General features: G+C 38.3%; 1 protein-coding gene across 3 annotated transcripts in view; it reads right to left on the bottom strand.

The window, feature by feature from the left end:
* Positions 1 to 5,277: 5,277 nt before the first annotated feature.
* The window catches only part of LOC121372630 (protein still life, isoforms C/SIF type 2-like), a 116,700-nt gene continuing 109,719 nt past the window's right edge, over positions 5,278 to 12,258 (bottom strand). For all 3 annotated transcript variants that reach the window (XM_041499059.1, XM_041499062.1, XM_041499063.1), the window contains exons 23-25: positions 8,315 to 8,426; positions 6,505 to 6,593; positions 5,278 to 5,410 (exon numbers count right to left, since the gene is read on the bottom strand). The gene's annotated coding sequence lies outside the window, so the exon portion shown is untranslated. The remainder of the gene's footprint in view (positions 5,411 to 6,504; positions 6,594 to 8,314; positions 8,427 to 12,258) is intronic.

Below are 12,258 nucleotides of genomic sequence, written 5' to 3'. Positions count from 1 at the left end.
TCTCACTAGTTTGGTGGAGTCGGCTGTCGACATAGAAGTTGAATGAAGGAGACACAAGATGGCCGTTCACATCGAACAAACTATTGCCCGTGTAATGAAGGTTGAAAGGCTCCTTGAACAACACTCAACTAATCTACGACTATATGTAGCCCTGTAAGGTCCTCATGAAGAAAATCTAAACTAAAATTGAAATATATAGAAATAAGGCCCACAGAATGGATATGTTACAAAACTAAGATACAAGACGATATACCACCAGCATATCAATGAGGGATTGCACTACCCATCTGGTAGGCATCGCCCTGTCGCTGGGTTATAAACATTCCGCTGTGGTCATGGTGGTAGTCTAATGTAGTTCGCGTATATTTCATTGTTGGTATTAATTTTGTGTTCTGTGGAGCTTCCGTTGTTTTCTCATTTATGTCTGCTGTTGTTCCTGTAATTCTTACTATCATTTGGGGATCTTATAGCTATGGTTTTGTTGTGTATTTTGACGCAAATGCCTTGATGAATTCGTTGCCGTCACCGTATTACGTTTTCTTACATAAGCCATACTGTATTACATTTACAAATATATTGCGAAATAAATATATTTGGCGGCCATCTTGGATTTATGCAAATGAGTCAATATGTCATTTACATCATAAAAGTACCCGAACGATTACTTGTGCCCAATAACTGCGTTACAAAGTTTTAAAATTCGTAAATATGCCATATAAGTGCAAATATATGGAATAATATTGAAATTTGGCGGCCATCTTGGATTTATGCAAATGAGTCAATATGTCATTTACATCATGAAAGTTCCCAAACAATTAGTTGTGCCCAATAACCGCTTTACAAAGTTTTAAAATCCGTAAATATGCTATGTAAGTGCAAATATATGGAATAATATTGAAATTTGGCGGCCATCTTGGATTTATGCAAATATCTCAAATTACTCAAGGATGCCAACGTGGCATCACTCAGATTCTAAATGTGGATGGCCTTGACATATAAAATCACCAATAAAAAAAACTATGTTATTCAAAACAAGGTTAAGCCCCTGACGGCCGGACTAATATATACACACATAAAATGTTGCTTTCTGGTGTTAAATAAGTAAAATTAGTAACTTTTAGAATAAAAAATGGTTGTTTAACACAAAAAAGATAAACTTTTTAAATAAAATACACATGTTTCTTAAAGTCAGGTCCACTTTCACCGAAATGTGGCATTTATTTTAGGATTTTGTCCAACATAGATTTTAATTCTAATTTGGAAATATGTTGGGCATCTAAGAAAACAAAATGATGTGAAATTGTTATAAAAAATATTTATCTGGTATTCCAACAATCTTTAGGCAACACATCACCATTTGTCATGTCGATACTTGCTGTAACTTAATATCGTCTGGTTTAGGAAATAGTTCCTCATAAAAAACAAATACTACAAAATTCTGATATGCTTTTTGAGTCTTTCTTTGATGATTACAAGTAGGCTGTAGTATTTAAATAAGCCACTGGTTTGAAGTAACTTGTTATAATGTGGCACTAACTGATAACAACTGATTACAAGTAGGCTGTAGTACTAAATAAGCCACTGGTTTGAAGTAACTTGTTATAATGTGGCACTAACTGATAACAACTGATTACAAGTAGGCTGTAGTATTTAAATAAGCCACTGGTTTGAAGTAACTTGTTATAATGTGGCACTAACTGATAACAACTGATTACAAGTAGGCTGTAGTATTTAAATAAGCCACTGGTTTGAAGTAACTTGTTATAATGTGGCACTAACTGATAACAACTGATTACAAGTAGGCTGTAGTATTAAATAAGCCACTGGTTTGAAGTAACTTGTTATAATGTGGCACTAACTGATAACAACTGATTACAAGTAGGCTGTAGTATTTAAATAAGCCACTGGTTTGAAGTAACTTGTTATAATGTGGCACTAACTGATAACAACTGATTACAAGTAGGCTGTAGTATTTAAATAAGCCACTGGTTTGAAGTAACTTGTTATAATGTGGCACTAACTGATAACAACTGATTACAAGTAGGCTGTAGTATTAAATAAGCCACTGGTTTGAAGTAACTTGTTATAATGTGGCACTAACTGATAACAACTGATTACAAGTAGGCTGTAGTATTTAAATAAGCCACTGGTTTGAAGTAACTTGTTATAATGTGGCACTAACTGATAACAACTGATTACAAGTAGGCTGTAGTATTAAATAAGCCACTGGTTTGAAGTAACTTGTTATAATGTGGCACTAACTGATAACAACTGTGCAAGTGGTATCACTTGTATAACAACAACACGGGACGGTACTCTGATATGAGGCTGGCTGACTGAACAATTCCGAGGTCGACCTATGTTGATTTTTTACACAATACTTGTCAGTTGAGAACACTTCCTAAAATTAGTAGCCACATGCCAGTGGTTAATATACTTGGACAATAATAAACAATAAATCACCCAACTGACCCTATTCACCACCCCAAGAGCAACATATACAAATAGATTTATTAAAAAAAATTGTTCTTGGCAATGTAAACAAAACAGAGGTTGTCTGCTCTCGAACTTGGCGTGACTAGCCGATTGATCAAGTCGGGCCTCCCCGACCACCCGTCTAGCTGAATTCCGGGCCAAAGTGGTGTGTAGTCGGACGTCATACCCGTAGATATGCCCAAACTCGTGTCCTGTCAGAAGTCATACCCGTAGATATACCCCGATTCGTGTGTAGTCAGAAGTCATACTCGCAGATATACCCCCAACTCGTGTGTTGTCAGAAGTCATATCCGCAGATATACCCCCCAACTCATGTGTTGTCAGAAGTCATACCCGTAGATATACCCCAATTCGTGTGTAGTCAGAAGTCATACCCGCAGATATACCCAAACTCATGTGTTGTCAGAAGTCATACCCGCAGATATACCCCCACCTCGTGTGCTGTCAGAAGTCTTACCCGCTGTATGCCCCAACTTATGTGTTGTCAGAAGTCTTACCCGTAGATATACCCCAACTCATGTGTTGTCAGAAGTCTTACCCGTAGATATACCCAACTCATGTGTTGTTAGAAGTCATACCCGTAGATATACCCCCAACTCGTGTGTTGTTAGAAGTCATACCCCCAGATATACCCCCAACTCGTGTGCTGTCAGAAGTCTTACCCGCGGTATGCCCCAACTCATGTGTTGTCAGAAGTCTTACCCGTAGATATACACCAACTCATGTGTTGTTAGACGTCATACCCGTAGATCTACCCCAACTCATGTGTTGTCAGAAGTCATACCCGCAGATATACCCCCAACTCATGTGTTGTCAGAAGTCATATCCGCAGATATACCCCAATTCGTGTGTTGTCAGAAGTCTTACCCGTAGATATACCCCAACTTATGTGTTGTCAGAATTCTTACCCGTAGATATACCCCAACTCATGTGTTGTCAGAAGTCATACCCGCAGATATACCCAAACTCATGTGTTGTCAGAAGTCATACCCGCAGATATACCCCCACCTCGTGTGCTGTCAGAAGTCTTACCCGCGGTATGCCCCAACTTATGTGTTGTCAGAAGTCATACCCGTAGATATACCCCAACTCATGTGTTGTCAGAAGTCTTACCCGTAGATATACCCCAACTCATGTGTTGTCAGAAGTCTTACCCGTAGATATACCCAACTCATGTGTTGTTAGAAGTCATACCTGTAGATATACCCCCAACTCGTGTGTAGTCAGAAGTCTTACCCGCGGTATGCCCCAACTCATGTGTTGTCAGAAGTCTTACCCGTAGATATACCCCCAACTCATGTGTTGTCAGAAGTCATATCCGCAGATATACCCCCAACTCATGTGTTGTCAGAAGTCATATCCGCAGATATACCCCAATTCGTGTGTTGTCAGAAGTCTTACCCGTAGATATACCCCAACTCATGTGTTGTCAGAATTCTTACCCGTAGATATACCCCAACTCATGTGTTGTCAGAAGTCTTACCCGTAGATATACCCCAACTCATGTGTTGTTAGAAGTCGTACCCGTAGATCTACCCCAACTCATGTGTTGTTAGAAGTCTTACCCGTAGATATACCCTAACTCATGTGTTGTCAGAAGTCATACCCGCAGATATACCCCCAACTTGTATGCTGTCAGAAGTCTTACCCGCGGTATGCCCCAACTCATGTGTTGTCAGAAGTCATACCCGCAGATATACCCCCAACTCGTGTGCTGTCAGAAGTCATACCCGCGGTATGCCCCAACTCATGTGTTGTCAGAAGTCATACCCGTAGATATACCCCAATTCGTGTGTAGTCAGAAGTCATACCCGCATATATACCCCAACTCATGTGTTGTCAGAAGTCATACCCGCAGATATACCCCCAAATCGTGTGCTGTCAGAAGTCTTACCCGCGGTATGCCCCAACTTATGTGTTGTCAGAAGTCATACCCGTAGATATACCCACAACTCGTGTGCTGTCAGAAGTCTTACCCGCGGTATGCCCCAACTCATGTGTTGTCAGAAGTCATACCCGTAGGTATACCCCAATTTGTGTGTAGTCAGAAGTCATACCGCATATATACCCCAAATCGTGTGCTGTCAGAAGTCTTACCCGCGGTATGCCCCAACTTATGTGTTGTCAGAAGTCATACCCGTAGATATACCCCCAACTCAACCACCAGGACTCCATCATCCAGTTTTACAGGTCGCACCTCACAGCAAACAAGGCGCTTCATAAGAGGAGTTATGCTCAATTGGCCATTGTCATAGAGAATGTTACACCCCTGCACCACGGTGAGGTTACAGCACATGCAGGGGTTGAACAATACGTAACGTTGTTTTAGTGTACCGGTATATTGCCCTTATATATTTTGTACGTATTACATTTTCAAACAAACACTATCAATTTAACAAACGAAACAATAGGTTCATTTGTTCAGACCGAATCTTGAATGACTGGTGTTATTATTTTATTAAGTTATACAAAATATACATGGAATTGGAGCACTTTATAAATTCTAATAATTGAGAATTGGTCTTCACAATTTATTGGGGTACCTATCGCAATTCAGATTCCTGTATCGCAATCTATCGCATTTAGACATGTTTAGCAATACCCATCACTACTGACTTCAATCCTATCCTATCCTATCCTATCCTATCCTATCCTATCACATATATTGGATGTTAAATGAACAAATCCAATGTACTGAGCGAGCGTATGACCTTCTGAATATGCTTTGTTTGTTGTTGTTTTTGTTTACTTTTGTTTTTTTATTTAAAACACGACGAATTATTGGAAATATATAACTTTAATGTATATCAGACAAAGAGGAAATGAGACGTAAAATGAGCATCTTCAACTTCATCTGTTTTCAGCAGCATCTGGTGAACAACTATGGAACTGGTATACAGCTGTAATGCTCGAACTGAAAACCAAGAAAGAAAACCATCGGCCAAATAGCAAGATCACGTGAAGCCAGTTTTAACCAATCATGTGTAATGTAAGCAGGGTCCCATATAACGGTATCTGGTACGCTGATACTAGTTCAAATCAAAACATGATGAATTTAGCGGTCAGATGAAAACATGGCCAATCGCCAATGGCACGCATGGCGTTATTTAAGGCGCTGCAGCTGGTTAACGTTGACCGGCATCGGTGGTATCGTGGTTAAGCCATAGAACATACGGCTGGTAGGTACATGGTTTGCAGCCCGGTCCAGGCTCCCACCCAGAACGAGTTTTAACAACTCAATGGGTTAGGGTTAGGGTTAAGGTAGACCACTGTTAGACCACAATACCCTCTTCTTTCTCACTAACCACTAACAACTAACCCACTGTCCTTGAACCTTGATTGGATATAAGTACGAAAATCAGTTAAAAATGAAAAAGAATTTAAATGGTCTGATGTGAACTTTGACCTGGGGGGTTACATTACGAGATACTGCCTCTGTCTTCTAAAATCACCATTTATTAAGTCCCTAGGGGATACTCTTGCTGTTTGGGAATTCTCTTTACAGACCATTAGGAAAAGTCTATGATATCCGATCATGGTACTGTTTATCATACAGGGCAGCACAGTATATCATAAAAGATGTCATTGTTTATCATACAAGATGGTATTGTTCATCATATAAGATGGCACTGTCATACAACATGACACTATTCATCATAAGAAAGATGTCACTGTTTATTATACAAGATGATACTGTTTATCACACCAGAGAGTGGCACCACAAAACACGCAAGTTCAGATTATACCAAAGAGAAGTCAACGATGAAGTGAACAGGACCTACGCTACCTCATCTTAACAACCCCTTTCCAAGTGTTCCTGTTGCTTGTGTACTCTTTCACAACCATGTAGCCACAACCATGTGCCACAATCGTCATGTTATTCATCGCGGACGAGGTTGGGATGGGGTGTGGAAGTCCTTAGCTTGTTTTGTATTGTTACATACATGTGTCTAAAGCTATTTCAAGAACGTAAAATGATAGCTTGTAAATACAGAACCGTAAACTTACAACGCTAATCACCCCGGAATAAGGTGTTGCAGTTCCTTTTCCGAAAATCAGCGGATCCCATCCGACAATCTGAATATGTTCATCGTGTCCTACAAAAAATAAAAAAATAAATTAATATAAATCTACCATATAGTGGGCTTTGTGTAATCTGATCTTCTGTGTAAACCGGCACGATCTCAAATGTTTAATGACAATAGCTTGAGTGATCTATACTGACGGGAAAAGAATATGGGAACACGTAGTATATAAGACTAAATTTAATTTTACTGCTAGTGTAGTTATGCTTTTAAAAATACAGATAATTATGTATACAATCGCCAAATCAACTCGTCACAAAGGGTCCGAGTTGCTTTTGCAGGTAGCCTACAATAATCTGCTTGAAAGAAAATACAGCCTCGTTTGTTTGCAATTCAGATAAAGAACCAGTGGAGCTACCCCAAACTGGAGAGGTTACAGCTGAGCTGACTATTACAGATGGTAATGATTCTTGAAACAGAGAAAACCGTTTCCCGCGGTATTACTGGATCACACTGACTACTTTAACTATACGTCATTATTATTATGTTGTACTGATGAGCTTTTAGCTCAAAGTCAATAAAGAAATTGAAATTGAATTGAATTGAAGTCACGTCAAGGATCAGAATCTTGTTAACAATTGTTAAAGTTTGATTTGTTTAACGACACCTAGAGCACATTGATTTATTAATCATCGGCTATTGGATGTCAAACATTTGGTAATTTTGACATATAGTCTTAGACAGGAAACACGCTACATTTTTCCATTAGTAGCAAGGGATATATTATATGCAATAATCCACAGACAGGATAGCACATACCATGACCTTTGATATATCAATCGTGGTGCACTGGCTGGAACTGTTGCCAAATGGTGCATTGTGACTTATGATTCGACTGTGTGGAGGGAAACAAGTTTGTTGATCCATCTAAGGCAGATATCCCATGGTATTCATATGACAAACTGGCGGACCTTCCTGAAGAACCAAATCATATTACTAAAAGGCAGATTAACAAAGACAAAGTTGGAATACTAATTTTGCATAGACCACAGTGATGTTTACAAGTTAGTTATATGTCGTTGTGTTAGTGTTTTTAATTGTTGAAACAGGCAGAATGCTGGATTATTTCCCTCGATCCCTTTTGTTGGACAGACATTCTCTAATTAAGGTATATGGATATTAAATGCATAAGGTACTAGTGTATGTAGGATTTTATCATTGCTCACATTTGTTGAAGACAACTTTTGGAAGTTACATATTATGCAGTTTTGCAAAACCATCATATCCGTTATATTTTTAAGTGAACAACATGCTGGTTAGAACCGGATCTAAGCAGATGAATACAGACATGGAAACTGGGAATACTTAATTTGCATATACCATGGATATGTGTACATGTTTCTTATAGTTCGTTCTGTTCCTAACTGGAATGTGATACTTACTCAGTGGAATTGTGACTGGAGCAGGGTAGGCTCCCCCAATCAGCGGACCTGGCTGAAATGTGATACTTACTTAGTGGAATTATTACTGGAGCAGGGTAGGCTCCCCCAATCAGCGGACCTGACTGGAACGTGATACTTACTCGGTGAAATTATAACTGGAGCATGGTGATCTTCCCCAATCAGCGGACCTGGCTGGAACGTGATATTTACTCAGTGGAAATTGTGACTGGAGTATGGTGGCCTCCCCCAATCATCGGACTTGACTGGAATGAGATACTGACTCAGTGAAAGTATAGCTGGAGTAGGGTGGCCTCCCCCAATCAGCGGACCTGGCTGGAATGTGATACTTACTCAGTGCAATTGTGGCTGGAGCATGGTGGCCTCCCCCAATCAGCGGACCTGAATGGAGTGCGATCGCTGAGCTCTCGATTACCACTTTGGCAGTTTGCATCACGGTAAAATCCTGTTGAGGAAGCAAGAACGTTTCAAAATTACTCGTGGCCTTTAAACATACTTTACTTTTAAAACGAATGCATTTGTTTTCTCTGAGAAAACTGTCGATAATCTGCGCTAATCAACTCACCAATAATACACCAACACAGTATGTGATATTTGCCGTCTCCCACAATGTGAAACACGTCTTTTGAGAGGTCATGACCTTTCGATTCTTATTTTGATAATCGGAAATATACTTTTTGTCAACTGTTATAATTAATGTCAGCCGCAATAATTTAACAAAATACACATTTTAACACTTTGGTTCACCACTGAATACGTTTATAGTATTGTTTGTGTAAACTTAATTAAGAGATGTGTGGCTTAAAGGGACTGTCACAAGTCAAGGGTACTAAAATAAGAACCATATTATATTTTAGAACATTTATTGTAAATACTTGGGTAATTGAGAATATATTGTTGAACTGTGTGTCATAGCTTGCTAAGGCAAACTATATTTTTATAATGTAATCACTAGCAGAGGTGTTTGTAAAGAACTTGGGCTTGGGCTTACATTGGTGAACACTTTTGGTTGTGAGTGAAGCATGCATAGTGGGGATATAGTTGGGAGATGTAATGAGTTGTGGGCAGTCACATAACGTTCTTGAGAGAGAAACTGTGTGTTAAGATATTGTGAAATATTTTATTCTGTATAACTCTGAGTTGATGACAACCTGTATGTGTGTATTGGGTCCTGGTGATGACGAACGTAGATGATGTTTTCTGGGAGTTGGCGAAGAGTGAGTCTGGTGAAGGGCGGTGGTGATAATGGTGAACAGAGAAGATGATCAGTGAATGATCGTGACGACGGTGTCAATGATTTTGACGAACGGCGAAGGTGATCTGAGTGACCCTGACAAAGAGTGTTGATGATTCTGGTGAATTATGTTGGTAATAATGGTGAATTGAGAAGATGATCAGTGAATGATCGTGACGAGGGTGTCAATGATTTTGGCGAACGACGAAGGTGATCTGTGAATGATCCTGACAAAGAGTGTTGATGATTCGGGTGAATGATGGTGGTAATAATGGTGAATGGAGGAGATGATCAGTGAAGGATCGTGATGAGGGTACCAATGATTCTGGTGAACGGAGATGATCAGTGAATGACCGTGACGAGGGAGTTAGTGATTCTGGTGAACGACAGGGGTATTAGTGGTAAACGACAACGGTGATCAGTGAATGATCATTATGAGGTGTGATGATTCTAGTGAATGATAATAATGATAATGGGGAATGGTGAAGATGATCAGTGAATGATCATGACAAGGGTGATGATGAGGGTGACTTATGATGATGAATTGTGAAATGTGATGAATAGTGGAAGACAGACATTTTAGTATTATTTTGTGGTTAAAAGATTTTTTACTCTATTTAATAGTGATTCATAGTTTAATTTACATGTGATATGTGTTACATGCGTGAAAGTGCAATATGTATTGGTTGGGAGGGAAGTGTTATGTAAATAAATGTGTATGAATGATTCCTGAGTTGTCGTCTTGTTTCTTTTGGGATACCGACCCATGACAGGGACATTCCCGAGTTTGCTGCATTGAAAGATGTTTCCGACTAATAAATAGAGAATAATACATGAGTGACCGTTAGATACCATTTATCTCACAACGAGTTGTTTTAAAATGTATCCAACGAGCGAAAGCGAGTTTGATACGTTTTTAAACAACGAGTTGTGAGATAAATGGTATCTAACGGACACGAATGTATTATTCTATTTCTTACATATCCGCAAATACCAGGTTTTAACATCTTTTTGGACTAAACGTTATTTACAGCCGTTGCATTTGTAGCGAACTTACACGTCACAGACACATGATTGTCAGGTTAACTATACGTCACAATGTAATCTATTTCCACCGTGTTGCTTTTCACTGGCTGCTTGGCACTGGTGACCTGGTCATCACCTAGGAGCAGCCAGTCGTATGTCATGAAATTGTTAATACACATGCGTGTGTTAACAACCCATGTGTTATCAAAAATAATGCATGGTGTTCTCACCAACGGGTGTGTAAGAAAATATTTCTACGATTAAACTTACATATTAAATATATTTTCTTGTTTATAATATCAGTGTCTGTATATTCAATGTGTTTCTGGTCGTCTTAATATTTGTAAGAAGCCCCAAATGGTCTTCAAATAATTTAGTACGTACTAAAAAATATTTTTTTTAGGAAATAAAATGAAATTTAACCTAGTACAAATATTAGAACGACCAGAAACACTTTTAATATACAGCCACTAATATTTTATGCAGAAAAATATATTTGATATGAAATTACAGTCGTCAAAAAGTCTCTGTTAGTCGATAACATCTTTAAAATGGCATCAAACTTAGGAATGTCCCTTTAAGAATGCAAATAGTTAAATCATGTGAGGTCATTTTGTTAAAGTAATTTCGGTAGACGTCATCTTCCCTGGTCTTAGGCCAGTGCATTTTTATGTCTTCATTAACTATGTTGGAAGTAATTCTTTCCGAGTTTTGTTCCCTGGTCTTAGGCCAGTGCATTTTTATGTCTCTATTAACTATGTTGGAAGTAATTCTTTCCGAGCTTTGTTCATTGATGCGCTGTGTAATAAATATAAAAATATACTCCTTTCCAAAAGATACCATTTATATTACAACTTGTATGTTTTCGATCGTATGTGACTCGCTTTCACTCGTGATGTACGATTGAAAACACACTCGTTATAATATAAATGATCTTTCATGGGAACTCATTTAGTATTCTCGATATAACAGCCATAGCATACATAACAATTTCGAACATTTCATTAGCAAATTCAGTACCATATCTCTGCACAAGCCTGATTCCAAAATATATTTTAAACGAGATATGACAGCAAGCAGCCATAATGCACTTAACACAGGGGTGAAGACAAAATGTTCAAACTGCCAAGATAGGTAGTTTCACAGGAATTGTTACTACTTAAATCCGATAACTACGATAAATTACTCTTCTACCTTTAATTACCGTTAGATTTCCCCCACATTTTGAGAGAAAAAAACATTACAATGACAGAGATCCTACATAGATGATAACCGTATCATCTATATCGACTTCGCTGAGATCGCCTAGGGCAAAAAAACACGTAATTTTGTGCCAGCTGCCATTTTAATGGAATACTGTCCAATCATGCGCGAATCAGACTGCTAAACAAATATTATTTAGTGAGACCTAATGTGATCAAAATGAGAGAACTCTTCAACTGCAAACGTGTCAGTACTTGTAAAAAACGGTGTGAATTTATTAACATTATAAATAGTAACCTTTCCTCCTGAAAACCTATTTCATTTTGATCGATTTTCTGTTGTTGATTTTTAAAATTTGTATCTATTTATGTTCATATTTATACTATAGAGATATGACTCTTGCAATCTTGACGTATGTGTATATATATAATTGTTTATTTCTTATATGTTTATAATCCTCTGATGCTACCGGTTGGTGGCCTTGAGCGAAATAAAGATCTGTTCTGTTTTGTTCTATTCTGTTCTGTCACTAACAGTAGCGACAACAACCCAGAATGGTTTGAATTTACAACATTTTTAATAATATAATTTCTATAGTTACTTATGTCTTAATTAGTGTAACACAGTTGATGAATGAATAAAGTCACTAACCTGTTTTTCTAAACAAAATTATTCAATTGCTCAAATATTTTTCAAGAAGCTAGAACGTCCATTTTGAAATGTATCTCATAGCATCATGTAATCGGTTCTTGGATTACCCTTATAAGGCAGTAATAAACGGCAGCAACAGCCAGTCGTAACGGGAGTTGGTGAA

Source organism: Gigantopelta aegis, chromosome 4, assembly GCF_016097555.1.
Source record: "Gigantopelta aegis isolate Gae_Host chromosome 4, Gae_host_genome, whole genome shotgun sequence".
NCBI lineage: Eukaryota > Metazoa > Mollusca > Gastropoda > Neomphalida > Peltospiridae > Gigantopelta > Gigantopelta aegis.
The sequence above is the reverse complement of the archived record's forward strand: the minus strand, read 5'-3'. Positions and strand labels throughout refer to the sequence as shown.